The following is an 18923-nucleotide window of genomic DNA, read 5'->3' as shown; positions in this document are numbered from 1 at the left end:
TTCTCTTGCAGCGTATTAATTTTATAGATCAATATTATATGTGAAAGCTTTACGTTTCGTGTAGCAACACTATGTATATTAATTTAAACCATTAACTTTTTCCGTTTGTGTATTCGTGCTACTTGAGAGTGATGTTTGTGGTGGAATTCGAATTTATACTTTCGTAATATGAAATTATGCAGCGTACATGTTGCTGCACATCAAAGATCTTTCCAAAACGTGTTTTTCACAGTGTTTAGTTTTCTTAAGTGCCGGGTGTTATATACACTGATCAACACCCACATGATAATAAAATTTGCTTTATTAGGTGTAGCCAGGACACCACTTAATTTTACAACAGATAACCTCCTTTGGAAAATAAAAAGGCTTTTCTCCTGTCCAAAAATTTAGTTTCAAAACACGAATATACAATCTTAATAAAATTGACTTTTATAACTGAACTGATTTTACGTTCCTTGTAGTGCTCTCTCGATGCTCTTCAACGGATGCCGAGGAGTTCTGCGCGCCACTTCCGGGTCGAAGACTGACGTATTGAAGACAGGCACCTGGTCGATCCGGCTGCGATGATGTTTCCCTCCGGGGTGGGTTGAAAGACGCCTCTTTCCTTTCCTGCCAGCTATTTAATACGGCGGCTCTAGTCTTCCTCCACGGATTCTGTCGTGAAGATTGGCGGCCATTGGCGATACTCTATTGGTGGATGGTGATGTCATCGTATTACCCTCCCGTCAGAAAAAGGGGTCGCGGACGTGCGTATTCCGCAGCTGCTTTCATGTTTGGCGGGAAACGCCCCCAGTGCCGGCTGGCGGAATGCGCCGGAACTACGTTGCAGGTGCGGCTTATTCTGCAGCGGTAGCCGCCCGTTGTATTTGCGTGCCTGTGCACGCCACAGCACTGGGGAAATTCTATGCCCATGTAGAAAACCATAATCATTCAAAGGACTAATAAGTTATACAGTTCCGACAGAAAATATACTGTTAGTTAACAGGGAAAAAGTATGTTTTCACCCTGGAGAAAGTGTCTTTTTAATCAGGAAATCCTGGAATTTTTTTTCCTTGTCCGCATATACACCCTGAATTTCTTCTTCTGTCACGTCATCAGACAATTCCTTACTTCTCAACAGACCACCTGCATGGCTCTTCCCACCTATCCACTCTGTGCTCTGCATTTAACAGTGGAAGTCTCATTACATTCTTTGAGTTTCACTTAAAGTTGTTTTGTCTTTTCAGTGTGCTGAGTTAGTCCTTTTGATGATCATTTTTCCTATAGCCATTTTGCCTCCACTTCCCAAAGTTCCTACGTATTTATTTCATTCATAAGTGATTTATATTGCCATATTCTGCCTTTCCCTGGAAATTTTTGTGCTTATTTCTTTTGTCAATCATTTGAAGGGTTTCTTCTGTCACCCAAGGTTTCTTCACAATTCCCTTCCTTGTACCTATATTTTTCTCTCCAAGAGTGCTCTTTTTGGAGATCGCCTTTCCCCATCAACTGAACTGCTTACTGTGGTATTCCCTATCATAGTATCCATATCTTTAACAAACTTCAAACATGTCTCATCATTCACCAGTACTTCAGCATCCCACTGCCTTCCACACTGATTCTTCTATACAGTCCTCTTAAACTTCAGTCTGCTTTTCACCATTACTAAACTGTGATCTGAGCCGTATATCTGCTCCTGGCTGCACCTTATAATTTCAGAATATCTGTCTGACCATGATGTAATCCAACTGGAATCTTCCCATGTCTCCAGGCCTTTTCCAAGTATACTCCCTAATCTCCGATTCTTAAATAGAGTAGTTGCTATTACCAGCTGACATCTATTACGGAGCTTGATTGGTCTTTCTCCTGTCTCATTTCTTCTACCAAGTCCTTATTCTCCAGTAATCGTTGCTTATACTCCTTCCTCTACAATAGCAGCATAACAATCCCCTATGATTTTTATACTGTAATTGGATAGTTAAAAAAATTTACTCATCAAGCAGTGGCAGAGAAAACACACATAGAGGTACTAATCAAGCAATGGAAAATCCAGGATGAAATGTAACAATACACGAGAAGGAAAGTTGCCACTCACCATATAGTGGAGATGCTGAGTCGTGATAGGCACAACAAAAAGATCCACACAATTGTAATTATAGCTTTTGGCCATTAACGTCTTTGTCAGCAGTAGACACACGCGCACACACACACACACACACACACACACACACACACACACACACACACACACACACACACACACACACACGCACGCAACTTGCACACACGTCTGCAAGTAGTGTTTGCATGAGAGAGAGAGAGGGAGAGAGAGAGAGAGAGAGAGAGAGAGAGAGTGAGTGTGTGTGTGTGTGTGTGTGTGTGTGTGTGTGTGTGTGTGTGTGTGTGTGTGTGTGTGTGTGTGTGTGTCTATTGCTGACAAATTCGCTAATGGCCGAAAGCTATGGTTGTGTGAATCTTTTTGTTGTGCCTATCACGACTCAGCATCTCCACTATATGGTGAGTGGCAACTTTCTTTCTCTGGTATTGACACATAGAGGTACTGAAATTTGCAAGCTTCCAGAGTCAGTGCAAGGCTTTCAGAGCCAGTGGCCCCTTTGTCTGGCAGAAGGGTTGAAGGGGTAGGAAGAGGGGTGAAGGAAGAGGACTGATGAGGTTTATTTTGATGTATTACCCCATGAGTATTAGATTTTTCTCTCTCTTTTCACATACAGAATTTGCCGTTCAGTGTCCTCACTCCCTTTGTTTTCTCATTGTGACATTAGCATGCATATCTAAACTATTGTTATTATCATTTGTTTGCTGTCAAAACTGATGAGAAGAGCTCTTTCACTGATCAGAAGAGCTCTGTCACTGAGCTGTTCACTGTAGATTAGCCTTTGTCCTATCTTCCTTTATATAACAAATACTACTACTGTTATACAATTTTCTTCTGTTGTGGAGATTATAAACTATTATAATCTTTGGATTTCCATTTTCATATTTTCTAGCTTCCCTACCACGAAGTTCTGACATTCCATATTCTGTATCCTTTCGTTGGTTATTCCATTTCTTTTCCCAAGGTTACTTCCACATGGCAGTCCTCTCCCAGAGAAGGGGGACTAATCCAGAATCTTTTACCAATGAAGAAATGATCATGACACTTCTTTCAGTTACCGGCAATGTGTTCTTTGGATACACACTGCGTGTCTTTAATGCAGTGGTTTTCATTGATATGTGCTCTGTTTGCTGTTGATCATTGCTGTCTTTTGCCTTTTAGGGGCAGTTTCCCTTTCTGAGGACAACAGAGTGCCCTGAACCTCTGTCCACTTCTCTACTCTCTTTCAGAAGGCCATTGATAGAATGAGGTGATTTCTTTGGCTAGAAGTGTTCAACCATTATTGTTGATGAATTTTTATTCAAAAGATAAGCATTGGGTAGTTTGAACTGTGGACCCAGGAAATTTTGATTACTAATGAAAGTTGATATCCCCAGACAGCTAGTTCATCTTAGACTTTATGAAGACTGTAAATGACTCCATAATCTGCAAACAATCTAAGAGGGCTGCTCAGATAGTCTCTTAAATCATTTATGTAGGTTAGGAACAGCAGAGGGCTTGTAACACTTCCATGGGAAATGGCACGTATCACTTTTGTTTCTCTTGATGACCTCCCATCAGTCAGTAAAAAATGTGATGTATCTGACAAGAAATCATTAATACTGTCCACAAGTAAGATGATACCCCACAGGAAAGCAGTTTTATTAAAAGCCAGTTATGAGGATTGTTATCAAAAGCCTTCTGGAAATATAGAAATGTGACATCAACTTGAGATCCCTGTTGATAGCACTAATTACTTAAGTGAGTAAAGAGTCAGCTGTAATAGTAATATGAAAAGGATAGAGTGCTACTCACCACACAGAGGAGGCACTGAGTGACAGACACACACAATCAACAGGGAGTGCTAGACATTGAAAGGTGTTGGACTAAATCCTTCACCTGATGTAGGTAAAATAAAATACACAGCTTTTCACATGCTTCACACACACACACACACACACACACACACACACACACACACACACACACAGTGAGAGAGAGAGAGAGAGAGAGAGAGAGAGAGAGAGAGAGCAAATGTCATCTATAGGTTCTAAGGTCCAACTGCGACAGATTCTGAGATGAGCAGCAATGTTTGCTGGGGTCGATAGTGGGGGTGCAGAAGAGCTGTGGAAAGATGAAGGGCAGGGAATACAGGATATGAATGGGGATAAGTGTACTGTTACATGTTCAGGGCAGCAAAGTAGTCTGCTAGGTGCAGCATTAGGAGGCTGTGCAGGGAGGGGGAGGGTAAAAGGGAGAAGAGAGAAGCAGAGAAGAGGGAAAGACTAAGCAGGTGCACCAGGAGGATAGAAGGTGGCTGGAGTGGGGCAGGGAAGGAAATAGGCATGTGGTGGAAGGGACTATGGAAGGTTGAGGCAGGGGGGGGGGGGGGGGGGAAGGGGGAGTTTACAGGAATGAAGGGTATGTTTCAGGTCGAGTACACACCAGTGCTGTTCAGAAAAGCTGATGTTGCTGAGAAGAAACCATTCGGTTTGTCACATCTGATATGACAAGCAGAACCTCTCTAAATATGCTAAGGATATTAGTAAAGCCCACACAGATTGAAATTACTCTCCTAACCTTGTCCAGAAACAGTCTTCCTTGCTTTGTCTCCCAGTCACCTGCCATCCCCCACATACCCACTGTCCAGGCCCAAAAGAACACTCCTCTCATGACTCAGTATCACCCAGACCTGGAACTATTGTATTACATTCTCCACCTCATTCTCTTTTCACGGCCTGAAATGAAAATATCCTTTCCAACCCCTGCACAACGGCATCCTGCCATCCACCCAAACTACACAGCATCGTTGTCCCTCCCTACTGCTCGTGGTTAATACCTGTGAAAAGACCTAGAGGAAAAATCTGCTCCTGTACATCCTCCTATTACCACCTTCTGCAATCTGGGAACAGGCTTATCCTACCCAATTGGAGGCAGGGCCACTTTGGGGTCTACCAATTTAGCCACAATCTACTTTGGCATGACAACTACCAGTCTGTCTGTCAGCAAGAATGGCCACCTGCAAACTGTGGCCACAGACAGCTGGACCACTCAGTTGCTGAGCATGCTGCCAAACATGATGTGCTTCATCACTTCAATGACTGCTTCACTTCCTGTGTGTTTGGATTCTTCCCATCAACACTGACTTTTCTGAATTGCACAGGTGGGAGCTCTCTCTGCAACATGTCCTTAACTGCTATAAACCCCCCCTCCCCCTGATCTCAACTGTTGTTAGTCCCTTATCCCTTAGTCCCTGTTCTCCACCTGCTTATCCCTTTCCTGCTCCAACACATGCCCTCTATCCTTCTCATCTCTGTCCCCCTTCTGACACAGACAGCTGCTGGGCTATAATACTTGAAGATGACATAGCCGTGTGTGTGTGGGGGGGGGAGTTTTTTTGTGATGAAGGACTTCGTGCAAAAGAATTTCCAATTTCTTTTTTCAATAAGCCTGTCTGCCACTCAACACCTCCTCCATATGGCAAGTAGCACTCTATCCTTTTCATATTGTTGTTAATCCATCTCAGATATTCCATTGTGTAAGAGCAAATTGTTTTTGTCATTAATGATGTTTTCTAAATCTGTGATGGCTGTTTGCCAGTATACACTTTCTTTGGGGTATTTTATAGAGCTGAAACACAGTATTTATGCAAAAATCCTACTCTGAATTGATGTTAGTGATATTGGTTTATAATTTAATGGATTACTTCTACTTCCTTTCTTGTGTACTGGGGTATGACTGGTGTAATTTTCCTGACTTTAGGTACATTTCTTTCTTCAACTGAGTGAATGTATGACTGTTAAAAATGGAGTAATTTCTTCAGCATGTTCTGAAAGTTACGTAAATGGTGTAAAGCAAAAAGAATCTTGTCATGCATTATTTCATAAACTAATCATTCTAACTGCTCACTCCTCACATGTTCACAAGATTGTAATCTTCTTACATAACAGACACAAATTATGCAAAGAGAAGTATTTTAGCCACAATACTTCACAAGAACAAAGAGACTCTTATGCCTAACACACATCAAGTGAAATTATGTACCTGGGGATGAAAATATATAATTAATTAATAGGCAGTAAAATACTAATTATGAAACTGGATACATAAAATAATGCTGTAACAGACTGTGTGTGAGAAATGCTACTGTTTTGTAGAAGAATTTAACCTTTATTTGCTTACTTGAGGACAACAGCTTTTTTTCTCCCCCCCCCCCCCCCCCCCCCCCTCCCCGAAGGAGAAGGAATAGTAGTAAGATAAACAAATGTCCTTGCATAATGCAAGCTATTTTGTTTGATCTGGTGCTGCACAAAATTTAACTATTAAATAGGGCCATGTGTTTGGAGACATAGATTTAGTATTGAATTAATTCTTTGTAGAATCGTATAATTACTTGGTTGGGATCTAAACTGAATGAGTAAAATTAAGAGATGTTATCACTGTTCTGCTCTGTCACTGTTGCTGAAGTCTAACAGTGATTGTACAATCTCTGGTCTGGTATAACCACACATAAGCATTGGTTAACACTACTTTTGCAGGTACTTTTAGTGTAATTCCTTACTGTCTCTGTTTTTGTATTTACTGTGATTATTAAAAAAAAAAGTACCCACAAGAGTACTAGGGGAACTCTTAGTCATTAGATCACAAACTAATTAGAGTAAGAATAACATGAATTAGTTAACAATAATGAGCTAACCCCTTGACCATTGCGAACCCACTATATTAATTGGTATGGTTAAGGAAGTATGTGATATCGTGGCTTACATGCTAACAGTGCCAAATATAATCCTTGCAGCATACCCCAGATGCATGGTTAAAAGAAAGGGTAATATATGTTTCTGGCTATGTGTTCGTAGGGAATTGGAAAAACCTATATGCTACTAACATCACATGAAACAGGAGAAGGGTTAGGCAGGTGTAAATAAACATGTACCATAGCTAACTAATGATATGGTAAGATCTGGGCAATACCCTACTGAAGATGATGTATGGATATCTTGAGCTTATAACATTGAAACACTCGCAGGAGGGCACTTTAGCAGTCTAGTGACTGTGCAAGTTCAATATATAGAAGTTAGTTCTAGATGCACAAAGGATTAGGTTATATAAAACATAAGGTGTACAGACACTTCATATGTTGGTGTGCATTACAGTTGCAGACAGTCAACATGAGTCTGGACAAAGAGAGCAGGATTTTACTCATAAAGTTCTTTTATCAAACCAACAGCAATAGTGCTGCTAGTCTTTGTGAGTATCGATGCATCAAAGTAATAGAGAGATGTCGATTTTCCGCACTATTGTTGAAGAACATGATTTGGAAATTTGTATTAACTGGTGATTTGGGATTTGCTCTTGGGAGAAGCTGACAGCCAGTTGTGCCACAAATTGTTGAAGAAGTTAATATTAGCATGGCTGAGAATGCTGAATGCAATGTGGGATCTTCAACAGTGCATGAGCTCAACATCCCATGGCCACCATTCAAAAATTTCTGTGAACAACTGTGAAATGGTATATCTAGTGTGGTTTTGTGGTTCCAGAGTGTGATGGATGCAGATGGTCATCACATTGAGCAATGTTTGAAACCTTGAATGTAAACATTGTATAGAAGTAAGAAATGTTACTCCCTCATCTGGAAATTAATATGTGTTTCTTTCAATGGTTCATTCATTTGCTCTCTTCCACATGTCCTTGCAAAAGTTTCCACAAAGTTTCACTGTCCTATGATCAGTCACTTTTCATGGGGCCCTCTCGACCACCAAAATTTCATTATAAGCACCCTGAATATATAAATTTGTGTAAGAGAATGATGGGATGGACAAAAGGATAACCTACACTAAAAGGGGAGTTAGGGAAATAATACAAGGACACTATCTCAGCAGAGAACAATGATCATATAGGCATTGCCTTTCAGTGATGATTAGTGTATGTGACAGTGTTTATAACGGTAGTACACTATTGTTAATTTTTAGGTTTATTCCAAGATAGTGAAATAAACAAACTCACTGGGTGCTGTAATCATGAAAAAATTCAAATGAACAATGAGACAGTGGTCTGACCTTTCTTTTTGCAATAATGACATAGAGAGTATAAGTGTATTGGTAGTGATAAAAGAAACAGAAGTTTGAAAATACCAATCAGCATGAGACTTCTCTGAGATGAGAATAAGATGATTTCAAATTCAAAGATACATACTTCAGTATATGTTGCAGCGTATATCCCAAGAATTGTCTGGGGGCAAACCCAGTTCAATAATGGTTACCAGGTTATTGCTATGCATTGTGGAGGACCTATATTTTTGAGTTGGTAAAATATCTGTTATATATGGATTAATACTTGTACCTTTGAAAGTTTATAGTCATGTGGAATATTTGAAGTACCAGGTGGAGTTCATAAGTACTTTTCTCAGAGGAGGTTAGTTTCAGCTTAGGATAAGCAATCTAATCAATGTTTTTAACTAAATTTCTGAATGAAATGAATAGAGGAACTTATTCATGCTTATCAGTTCCTTGAGTGTCCGTATAGAAATATGAAGATGAACCAGGTGCCCAAGAGGTGGTAGTAACTAAGTGGAGGTTATAAATAACAAAGCAGTTGATTTCTGTTGATAGTCCACACACAGTGATCTACATCTACATCTACATTTATACTCTGCAAGCCACCCAACGGTGTGTGGCGGAGGGCACTTTACGTGCCACTGTCATTACCTCCCTTTCCTGTTCCAGTCGTGTATGGTTCGCGGGAAGAACGACTGTCTGAAAGCCTCCATGCGCGCTCTAATCTCTCTAATTTTACATTCATGATCTCCTCGGGAGGTATAAGTAGGAGGAAGCAATATATTCGATACCGCATCCAGAAACGCACCCTCTCGAAACCTGGCGAGCAAGCTACACCGCGATGCAGAGCGCCTCTCTTGCAGAGTCTGCCACTTGAGTTTGTTAAACATCTGCATAACGCTATCATGGTTACCAGATAACCCTGTGACGAAATGCGCCGCTCTTCTTTGGATCTTCTCTATCTCCTCCGTCAACCCGATCTGGTACGGATCCCACACTGATGAGCAATACTCAAGTATAGGTCAAACGAGTGTTTTGTAAGCCACCTCCTTTGTTGATGGACTACATTTTCTAAGGACTCTCCCAAAGAATCTCAACCTGGTACCCGCCTTACCAACAATTAATTTTATATGATCATTCCACTTCAAATTGTTCCACACGCACACTCCCAGATATTTTACAGAAGTAACTGCTACCAGTGTTTGTTCCGCTATCATATAATCATACAATAAAGGGTCCCTCTTTCTATGTATTCGCAATACATTACATTTGTCTATGTTAAGGGTCAGTTGCCACTCCCTGCACCAAGTGCCTATCCGCTGCAGATCTTCCTGCATTTCGCTACAATTTTCTAATGCTGCAACTTCTCTGTATACTACAGCATCATCCACGAAAAGCCGCATGGAACTTCCGACACTATCTACTAGGTCATTTATATATATTGTGAAAAGCAATGGTCCCATAACACTCCCCTGTGGCACACCAGAGGTTACTTTAATGTCTGTAGATGTCTCTCCATTGATAACAACATGCTGTGTTCTGTTTGCTAAAAACTCTTCAATCCAGCCACACAGCTGGTCTGATATGCCGTAGGCTCGTACTTTGTTTATCAGGCGACAGTGTGGAACTGTATCGAACGCCTTCCGGAAGTCAAGAAAAGTAGCATCTGCCTGGAAGCCTGTATCTAATATTTTTTGGGTCTCATGAACAAATAAAGTGAGTTGGGTCTCACACGATCGCTGTTTCCGGAATCCATGTTGATTCCTACATAGTAGATTCTGGGTTTCCAGAAATGACATGATACGCGAGCAAAAAACATGTTCTAAAATTCTACAAGAGATCGACGTAAGAGATATAGGTCTATAGTTTTGCGCATCTGCTCGACGACCCTTCTTGAAGACTGGGACTATCTGTGCTCTTTTCCAATCATTTGGAACCTTCCGTTCCTCTAGAGACTTGCGGTACACGGCTGTTAGAAGGGGGCAAGTTCTTTTGCGTACTCTGGGTAGAATCGAATTGGTATCCCGTCAGGTCCAGTGGACTTTCCTCTGTTGAGTGATTCCAGTTGCTTTTCTATTCCTTGGACACTTATTTCGATGTCAGCCATTTTTTCGTTTGTGCGAGGATTTAAAGAAGGAACTGCAGTGCGGTCTTCCTCTGTGAAACAGCTTTGGAAAAAGGTGTTTAGTATTTCAGCTTTACGTGTGTCATTCTCTGTTTCAATGCCATCATCATCCCGGAGTGTCTGGATATGCTGTTTCGAGCCACTTACTGATTTAACGTAAGACCAGAACTTCCTAGGATTTTCTGTCAAGTCGGTACATAGAATTTTACTTTCGAATTCACTGAACGCTTCATGCATAGCCCTCCTTACGCTAACTTTGACATCGTTTAGCTTCTGTTTGTCTGAGAGGATTTGGCTGCGTTTAAACTTGGAGTGAAGCTCTCTTTGCTTTCGCAGTAGTTTCCTAACTTTGTTGTTGTACCACGGTGGGTTTTTCCCGTCCCTCACAGTTTTACTCGGCACGTACCTGTCTAAAACGCATTTTACGATTGCCTTGAACTTTTTCCATAAACACTCAACATTGTCAGTGTCGGAACAGAAATTTTCATTTTGATCTGTTAGGTAGTCTGAAATCTGCCTTCTATTACTCTTGCTAAACAGATAAACCTTCCTCCCTTTTTTTATATTCCTATTAACTTCCATATTCAGGGATGCTGCAACGGCCTTATGATCACTGATTCCCTGTTCTGCACATACAGAGTCGAAAAGTTCGGGTCTGTTTGTTATCAGTAGGTCCAAGATGTTATCTCCAGGAGTCGGTTCTCTGTTTAATTGCTCGAGGTAATTTTTGGATAGTGCACTCAGTATAATGTCACTCGATGCTCTGTCCCTACCACCCGTCCTAAACATCTGAGTGTCCCAGTCTATATCTGGTAAATTGAAATCTCCACCTAAGACTATAACATGCTGAGAAAATTTATGTGAAATGTATTCCAAATTTTCTCTCAGTTGTTCTGCCACTAATGCTGCTGAGTTGGGAGGTCGGTAAAAGGAGTCAATTATTAACCTAGCTCGGTTGTTGAGTGTAACCTCCACCCATAATAATTCACAATAACTATTCACTTCTACTTCACTACAGGATAAACTACTACTAACAGCGACGAACACTCCACAACCGCTTGCATGCAATCTATCCTTTCTAAACACCGTCTGTACCTTTGTAAAAGTTTCGGCAGAATTTATCTCTGGCTTAAGCCAGCTTTCTGTACCTATAACGATTTCAGCTTCGGTGCTTTCTATCAGCGCTTGAAGTTCCGGTACTTTGCCAACGCAGCTTTGACAGTTGACAATTACAATACCGATTGCTGCTTGGTCCCCGCATGTCCTGACTTTGCCCCGCACCCGTTGAGGCTGTTGCCCTTTCTGTACTTGCCCAAGGCCATCTAACCTAAAAAACCGCCCAGCCCACGCCACACAACCCCTGCTACCCGTGTAGCCGCATGTTGCGTGTAGTGGACTCCTGACCTATCCAGCAGAACCCGAAACCCCACCACCCTATGGCGCAAGTCGAGGAATCTGCAGCCCACACGGTTGCAGAACCATCTCAGCCTCTGATTCAGACCCTCCACTCGGCTCTGTACCAAAGGTCCGCAGTCAGTCCTGTCGGCGATGCTGCAGATGGTGAGCTCTGCTTTCATCCCGCTAGCGAGACTGGCAGTCTTCACCAAATCAGATAGCCGCCGGAAGCCAGAGAGGATTTCCTCCGATCCATAGCGACACACATCATTGGTGCCGACATGAGCGACCACCTGCAGATGAGTGCACCCTGTACCCTTCATGGCATCCGGAAGGACCCTTTCCACATCTGGAATGACTCCCCCTGGTATGCACACGGAGTGCACATTGGTTTTCTTCCCCTCTCTTGCTGCCATTTCCCTAAGGGGCCCCATTACGCGCCTGACATTGGAGCTCCCAACTACCAGTAAGCCCACCCTCTGCAACTGCCCAGATCTTGCAGACTGAGGGGCAACCTCTGGAACAGGACAAGCAGCCATGTCAGGCCGAAGATCAGTATCAGCCTGAGACAGAGCCTGAAACCGGTTCGTCAGACAAACTGGAGAGGCTTTCCGTTCAGCCCTCCGGAATGTCTTTCACCCCCTGCCACACCTTGAAACGACCTCCCACTCTACCACCGGGCAACCACAGTCATAGTCCGATCAGGGGATGCGTGGGACGAGCTGGCCGTCCCCGACAAACCCCCATCCGGACCCCCAGAGTGATGCCCATTGGCAGCAGCCTCAAGCTGTGTGACCGAAGCCAACACTGCCTGAAGCTAGGAGCGAAGGGATGCCAACTCAGCCTGCATCCGAACACAGCAGTTGCAGTCCCTATCCATGCTAAAAACTGTTTTGCAAAGAACGTCTGAACTAATCTACAGAGAGCGCAAACAAATCGATAAAATTTAAACGGTCATTAAAATACAAGATTGCCAAGTAAATGCAGTAATGCTGCTACTTGCGCACTGCTGACACTGCTCAGCGGCGGAAGGAGACTAAGCGAAATTACACTATTCAGGTACTAAAACGCGATGCTACACTCAAAAATACTATAATACGCCCAAAATTTATGAATTAAACAATGCAAGTACCAAAAACACGCAAAGAAATTAAGAATTAAACTATGTAACAAATGAGTGAGCTAGGAGTATACGACTTGCTGCTCAGCTGCTTATCCAACGGCGGCAGGGAGCACACTGACTGTGACCAACCAACACTGGCCGTTCAAAACAAAAACAGTAGACAAACGACTACGCGAATTTACACTATTCAGGTACTAAAACGCGATGCTACAACTCTCAAATACTATAATACGCCCGAAATTTATGAATTAAACAATGCAAGTACCAAAAACACGCAAAGAAATTAAGAATTAAACTATGTAATAAACGAGTGAGCTAGGAGTATACGACTTGCTGCTCAGCTGCTTATCCAACGGCGGCAGGGAGCAGTTTTTAAATGATAGGTTGCAGTTCTTTTTGTGGATGTGAGGTTGATTTCTATATTGAGGGATTTTGGGAATGGTGAGGAGGCAAGGTTGGATGTTAAGAAACTCAGGAAAGTTAACAGGGAATGATACGGGAGCAGTGTGGGCTGATAATGGTTAAATGAAGGAGTAAATTGAGTCAGAAAGGGTTCAATATTGGTTTTGGGTCGAGTCTCATTGGTAGGAATATTGGCAAAAAAGTGTTTCCACTGTAGGGATTGGCAAAAGAAGAGAAGGTGTGTAACAAGCATGGTATGACTGAATTTTGCAGCAGAAACACCACCTTGTGGTACAGAGGCTTTCGGAGGACTGGCTCACAATTATGTTAGGAGTCTGTTTAGGCTCTGGGATCTGGATGAAGGTTGAGGACATACTATCCACATTCCTCTAGAACCTCAAAATCTGCTCTCTCATTCTATTCACCTTGTCCAAAATAGCCCAAAATGCTACCTTTTATGATGTTGATGTCCGCCTCAGTACATCCTTATATCTCAAACCTGCTGCCTCCTTTTTGACAGCTGCCACCAGTTGCAGACCAGGAACCCATGATCATTGCACCTGTAGTTATGAGCTTTCCTCCAAATATGCCAATGGTTTCACTGAGGTCTTCACAGACTGAAATAACCCTCCTAACCTTGTGGTTGAAACAGATCTCCCATACCTTTTTTCCCCAGTCATCTACCATCCGCAACATATCCACTGTCCAAACAGAAAAGGGCATTTCTCTCATGACTCAATACCACCCAGGACTGGAGCAACTATATCACATTCTCTACCATTGTCTTAACTACCTCTCATCATGCACTGAAATGAGAATATCCTTTCCAGTCCTCCCACAGTGGTATTCTGCTACCCACCCAACCCATGCAATATCTGTGACCATCCCTACTTCACACTTGCTGCCAATGCCTTGCCTCATGACTAATACCTCAACAATAGACCTAGATGCAAGACCTTTTCCATACATCCTCCTACTACCACCCACACCAGTCCTACAACATACTCTTTGTTTCCGTAACCTCCTGGCCTCAAGTTCTGCTAGCCCCTGTCCTCCACATGCTTTTCCACATCCCTTCTTCCACACCCGTGCCACACATCCCTTCTATCCCATCAATGCACATACATAATCTTTTCCCTTTCTCTGCTCCCCCGCCCCCCCGCCCCTCCTCCCTCCAAAGCACAGCTTTTCGATGATGCAATTAGCAGCCCTATCCTGCCCCACCCTGTCACTGCATGCAGTTAACAAGTAGCCTACCACCTTCCTCAACACCATCCCTGCTGTCCCTCCCATTTCATGCCCCACTCCTCTTCCGTACCCCCATTTCTCAACACAATCAGGTTGCTACTCACCCTGGATGCTGTCACAGCTGGGGCTTAGAGCCTGATGACAACAGTGGCCATGTGTATATGTGTGAGTTGTGTTGGCGTGAATGTTTCGAGTTTCCTACTTGTGAAGATTTTCAGTATTGATAAATCTGGAAGTTTTACTAGACAAACTGACTTCATTATGTTGAGTAACATCACTAATTGTAAGTAGTTGGCATAATAATAAGAAAGACAATCTAAAATTTTCGTTACTGTTACAGTGGCACATTGAAAATGTTGCCGGCAAGACACTTACAGTTATCAGTGGCTCTTGTGGGAAAATCTGGCACTGCCATGAGATTGTATGTTCATTTAATGTGCAAGATCAATCTTACTACTATTATTGATCTGAAACTTAACATTCAAGTGATCCAAAATAATAGTAGTTCTTGTTGTAGAGAAAATGTAAATTAGAAGACATATTAAATTTCCCTATGGAGTCTTATATATTGTGAGCACTGTGGATGCTGTATTTGCATTTATTACTGCCCCACAAAAATGTTGCTGTGCAGGATATTTTCTTAAATCAATTGATCTGTACAGCGTATTGTTTCTGATGTGCATAAAAACTTTCAAGAAATATTTTCTACTGCAGTGGGCTGGTAGACTACAACCATCCTGCTTTACAATGTTTATAATTTTCTCCAATATGGTGGTTTGTACAATGAAGTACATGAATACCATCTAAGATATTATTATCACCATTGTTAAAAATATTTAATGCCAGCTGATCTAACTTGCTTCTGAGTTCCTGATTACTCTAATGAAATATGCAAATTTTATTGCTATCATCAATTTGAGTCATTGCAATTGTTCAAATCAATCATGGTGAGCCATGTATTTAGTGAAGTAGATGTACTTGCTGTGCTGTTTCTACATTGTTTGTCATGATGGTGTTACTACTGTTGACAGCCGTTGATTGTTGTGCTGATATGATTCTTTGTATAGTTGTATAGTAGCTGTCTTCATTTCTCTCACTGCCACTATTGCTGCTGTTTGTGTTGGTTCTGCTGTGGCTGATATTGGGTTTGCTGCTAGTGTTGATATTGGTACTGCAGCCACTGATGTTGGTTCTACTACCACTATTGCTGATGTTTGTTTTCTTTTGTTGTCATCATCATCATCAACAACATCATCGTTGTTGTTGTTGTTGTTGTTGTTAGTGGTGATGCTGCTACATTTGTTGTTCTTGCTGCTCCTCTTTTCTTTGAAGATACTGGTACTGCAGCACACAGTATGTAATGTTTCCCCACTTTGGTTTTAATCTTATTCTTATTGTATCATTTGCTAATGTGACCTGCTGTTTTCTCTTTGTCTCTGATTTTATCTTGCAGCTTTAATAATGTATCATTGGATGGTACGGAACAGGCTTTGGATGCAAGTAGTCCAGAGAGACAGTTTGAACAATTTATTATTTAAATAACATCTATCAGATCAAAGTTCACTAGTGCAACTAATTTCACATAACTGGAGAATAGGTCATAAATTTTAAAAACACCATTAATCTATCTGTTTACATTAAAAACAGGCTGGCCAAACAAAACTGAACAAATAATCAAAAATCTAGAAAAAGATTATAGTGTAGTAGGAGTAAATTTAGACCTCTCAAAAGCTTTTGATGCTGTGAACCAGGACATTCTCTTAGAAAAATTGGAATCGTTGGGTATACATGGGATAGGAAAAAAAGGTTTGAATCATACCTAAAAAACAGAACACAGGTTGTAGGACTGACACCAACTTACTCCAACCACAAAATAAATTCAGTATCAGAGGCAAAAAATGTAGAAATAGGAGTACCATAAGGCAGCATCCTAGGGCCCATAATGTTTCTTGTCTATATAAATGATTTTCACACCTCAGATGATGCAGCCAAAGCAATAATATTTGCAGATGATAATAATGTGATAATAAGTGCACCAAAGCAATTGCTACCAACAACTGCTGATAAAGTACTAAATTACATCCACTCTTGGCTCAATGCAAACAGGTTGACATTAAATGTAAATAAAACAAATTATATGCAGTTTGGGAAAAGATGTCAAAATGTAAATCTCGATCTGGTGTGGGGTGACAAAGCCTTAGACAGAGTGACATCCACAAAATTGCTGGAGATTCATGTGGATGAAAACTTAAATTTTAATGACCACGTAATAAAACTTGCACAGAAACTTAATTCAGCCTGTTTTGCTCTCAGAATTATTGCAAATGTTTGTACCTCAGAGGGTGCCAGAATGGCATATTTCGGCTATTTTCAATCTCTTGCCACATACGGAATAATATTTTGGGGTTCCACAACAGGGCACCTAAAACAAATTTTTTTGTTGCAGAAGAGGGCCATCCGAATAATAACTCACAGTCATCCACAGACACCCTGCAAACCAATATTCAAAAAGCTTAGAATACTTACTATACCATCATTATACATATACAAATGTGTATTGTATGTCAGGACCCACATTGCAGATTTTCAGACCTAATGCCGACTTTCATAACTACAATACCCGTAATAGTGCAGCACTCCATACTCAGCGAACAAAAAGAACGAATACACAAAGGCATGTGAGCCATATCAGTGCAAAACTGTACAATGCACTGCCAGTCAACATCAGGCAGTTACAAGATGATAACAAATTTAAAACAGAATTTAAAAAATTTCTAGTAGAACAATGTTTTTATTGTGTAAATGACTATGTAGGTCAATAACTTTTTTCTAATGATATTTATAAAGGCAAAATGGAAAATACTCAATATGTACCTAATCATTCATTACCTAATCATTCATTACATTTACATACTTAAAGGACAGCTGTTGTGTGATGTAAATATATACTTAAACAGTGTTGTGTATATAAGGACTTGCGGTTTAGGGAGGACAAAACTAAAGCCTTATGAAAAACAGACTATGCATTTAAAATAACAAGCAGGGATGTATATAGGCTATATTACTTTCATTGTATTATTATTAACCTCATTGTATTATTTTGTTTTGTACTTTTTTACGTATATATTGTTTGTGTCCATTTCTTTGAAATGGCTTGACAACATCCATACAATATTTATTGTAAATGGATGGATAAATAAAATAAATAAATAAAATATTTTATATTCTGTCCAGCAAACTGGCTCACTTATATAACATCACAATCTGATCCATTGGTCAGTATACAAAATGCTTCAGGTCTCGACTTTGCCGCAGCAGGGTGGTACCCAAGTTAATCACAATGTAGATGCTCACCTGCTCATCCACAAAGAAATGTCTTGTTATACTGTCAGTGACCACCCACATCCACTGACTGTAGTGCTGGCACTTATCTAACACATACTTGTAGCAAAATGGCCACAATTTTAATGCACTTTAACACTTTAAATAGTCCCCCAAAATCTTAATAACTTCTGTCATCATTAGCATGAATATCAACTCTGGCCATAGTGCCATTTAAGTAAGCAGGTAGCATACAATTTTAATCTTACACTATTCTAAAAGACTTGATAGTATATACAATTAAAGTAGCATGCCCTTTTAAATACAGCAGTGCTTGTAACATTCTCCTGAAGTGCACCCATTATATTAGATCTGAGTTCAGTGTGACTTGAAACACCTGCAAGAGTCATGCAATGTACAGTAAGGATGCACGTTGTTTTAGCACCTACAGAGCACAACAGTTGTGTGGACACAACCACCATGCTGATAACACCTTCTTATCACAGCAACATAACACAGTACATATTAACTCAAGTTGCATTAGTCAAATATCTCTGCTACGTACCATTTATAAACACAGTGTATTTCACTCTGCCTAAAACAGAAAACTAATAGAAGGTGTTTTCTTCTGCCATGAATTCTGTTTAAAAGAGTTCACTTACTGTTTCGACACAGTGTCCAACAGCATCATTCAATTGAGCAGATTCAGTCTTCATGCAGTCCCACAAGCATATATCAATGGTAATGTCAACATTGAGTGCAGGCTGGACAGCTTTCCCTTCCAGAACACAGGAAGCAGTAGTATCCAGCAAAAGTCACACTGCTTGGGTGGGATATACAGGTCTATCTGACAACCAACTGATGACTCCTTTGTTAGAAGTCCATTCTATCTGCCTCATACTGCTCAATGATACTGACTGTCCTAACTGCTGCTGAGTATGCTTCTTGCCACTGCCTCAGGGTGGCACTACTGTACTGTACAGATTACTTCATGCTAAACATGTGCCAACTCATGGCATAATATGTCATAAATAACATTTGGATCTTAGTTTACTGAGAATGATTTTCTGAAAAATTATTTTTGGTGGTTGATGGATATGTAATGCAGTAGTTACATGGCTGCTGCAAAAAGAATGAAAATTTTGAGTTTCTCTTTTTTCAATTTTAATTTAATATGCTTAT

The sequence above is a fragment of the Schistocerca serialis genome, chromosome 8 (assembly GCF_023864345.2).
Source record: "Schistocerca serialis cubense isolate TAMUIC-IGC-003099 chromosome 8, iqSchSeri2.2, whole genome shotgun sequence".
NCBI classification, from domain to species: Eukaryota; Metazoa; Arthropoda; class Insecta; order Orthoptera; family Acrididae; genus Schistocerca; species Schistocerca serialis.
The sequence above is the reverse complement of the archived record's forward strand: the minus strand, read 5'-3'. Positions refer to the sequence as shown.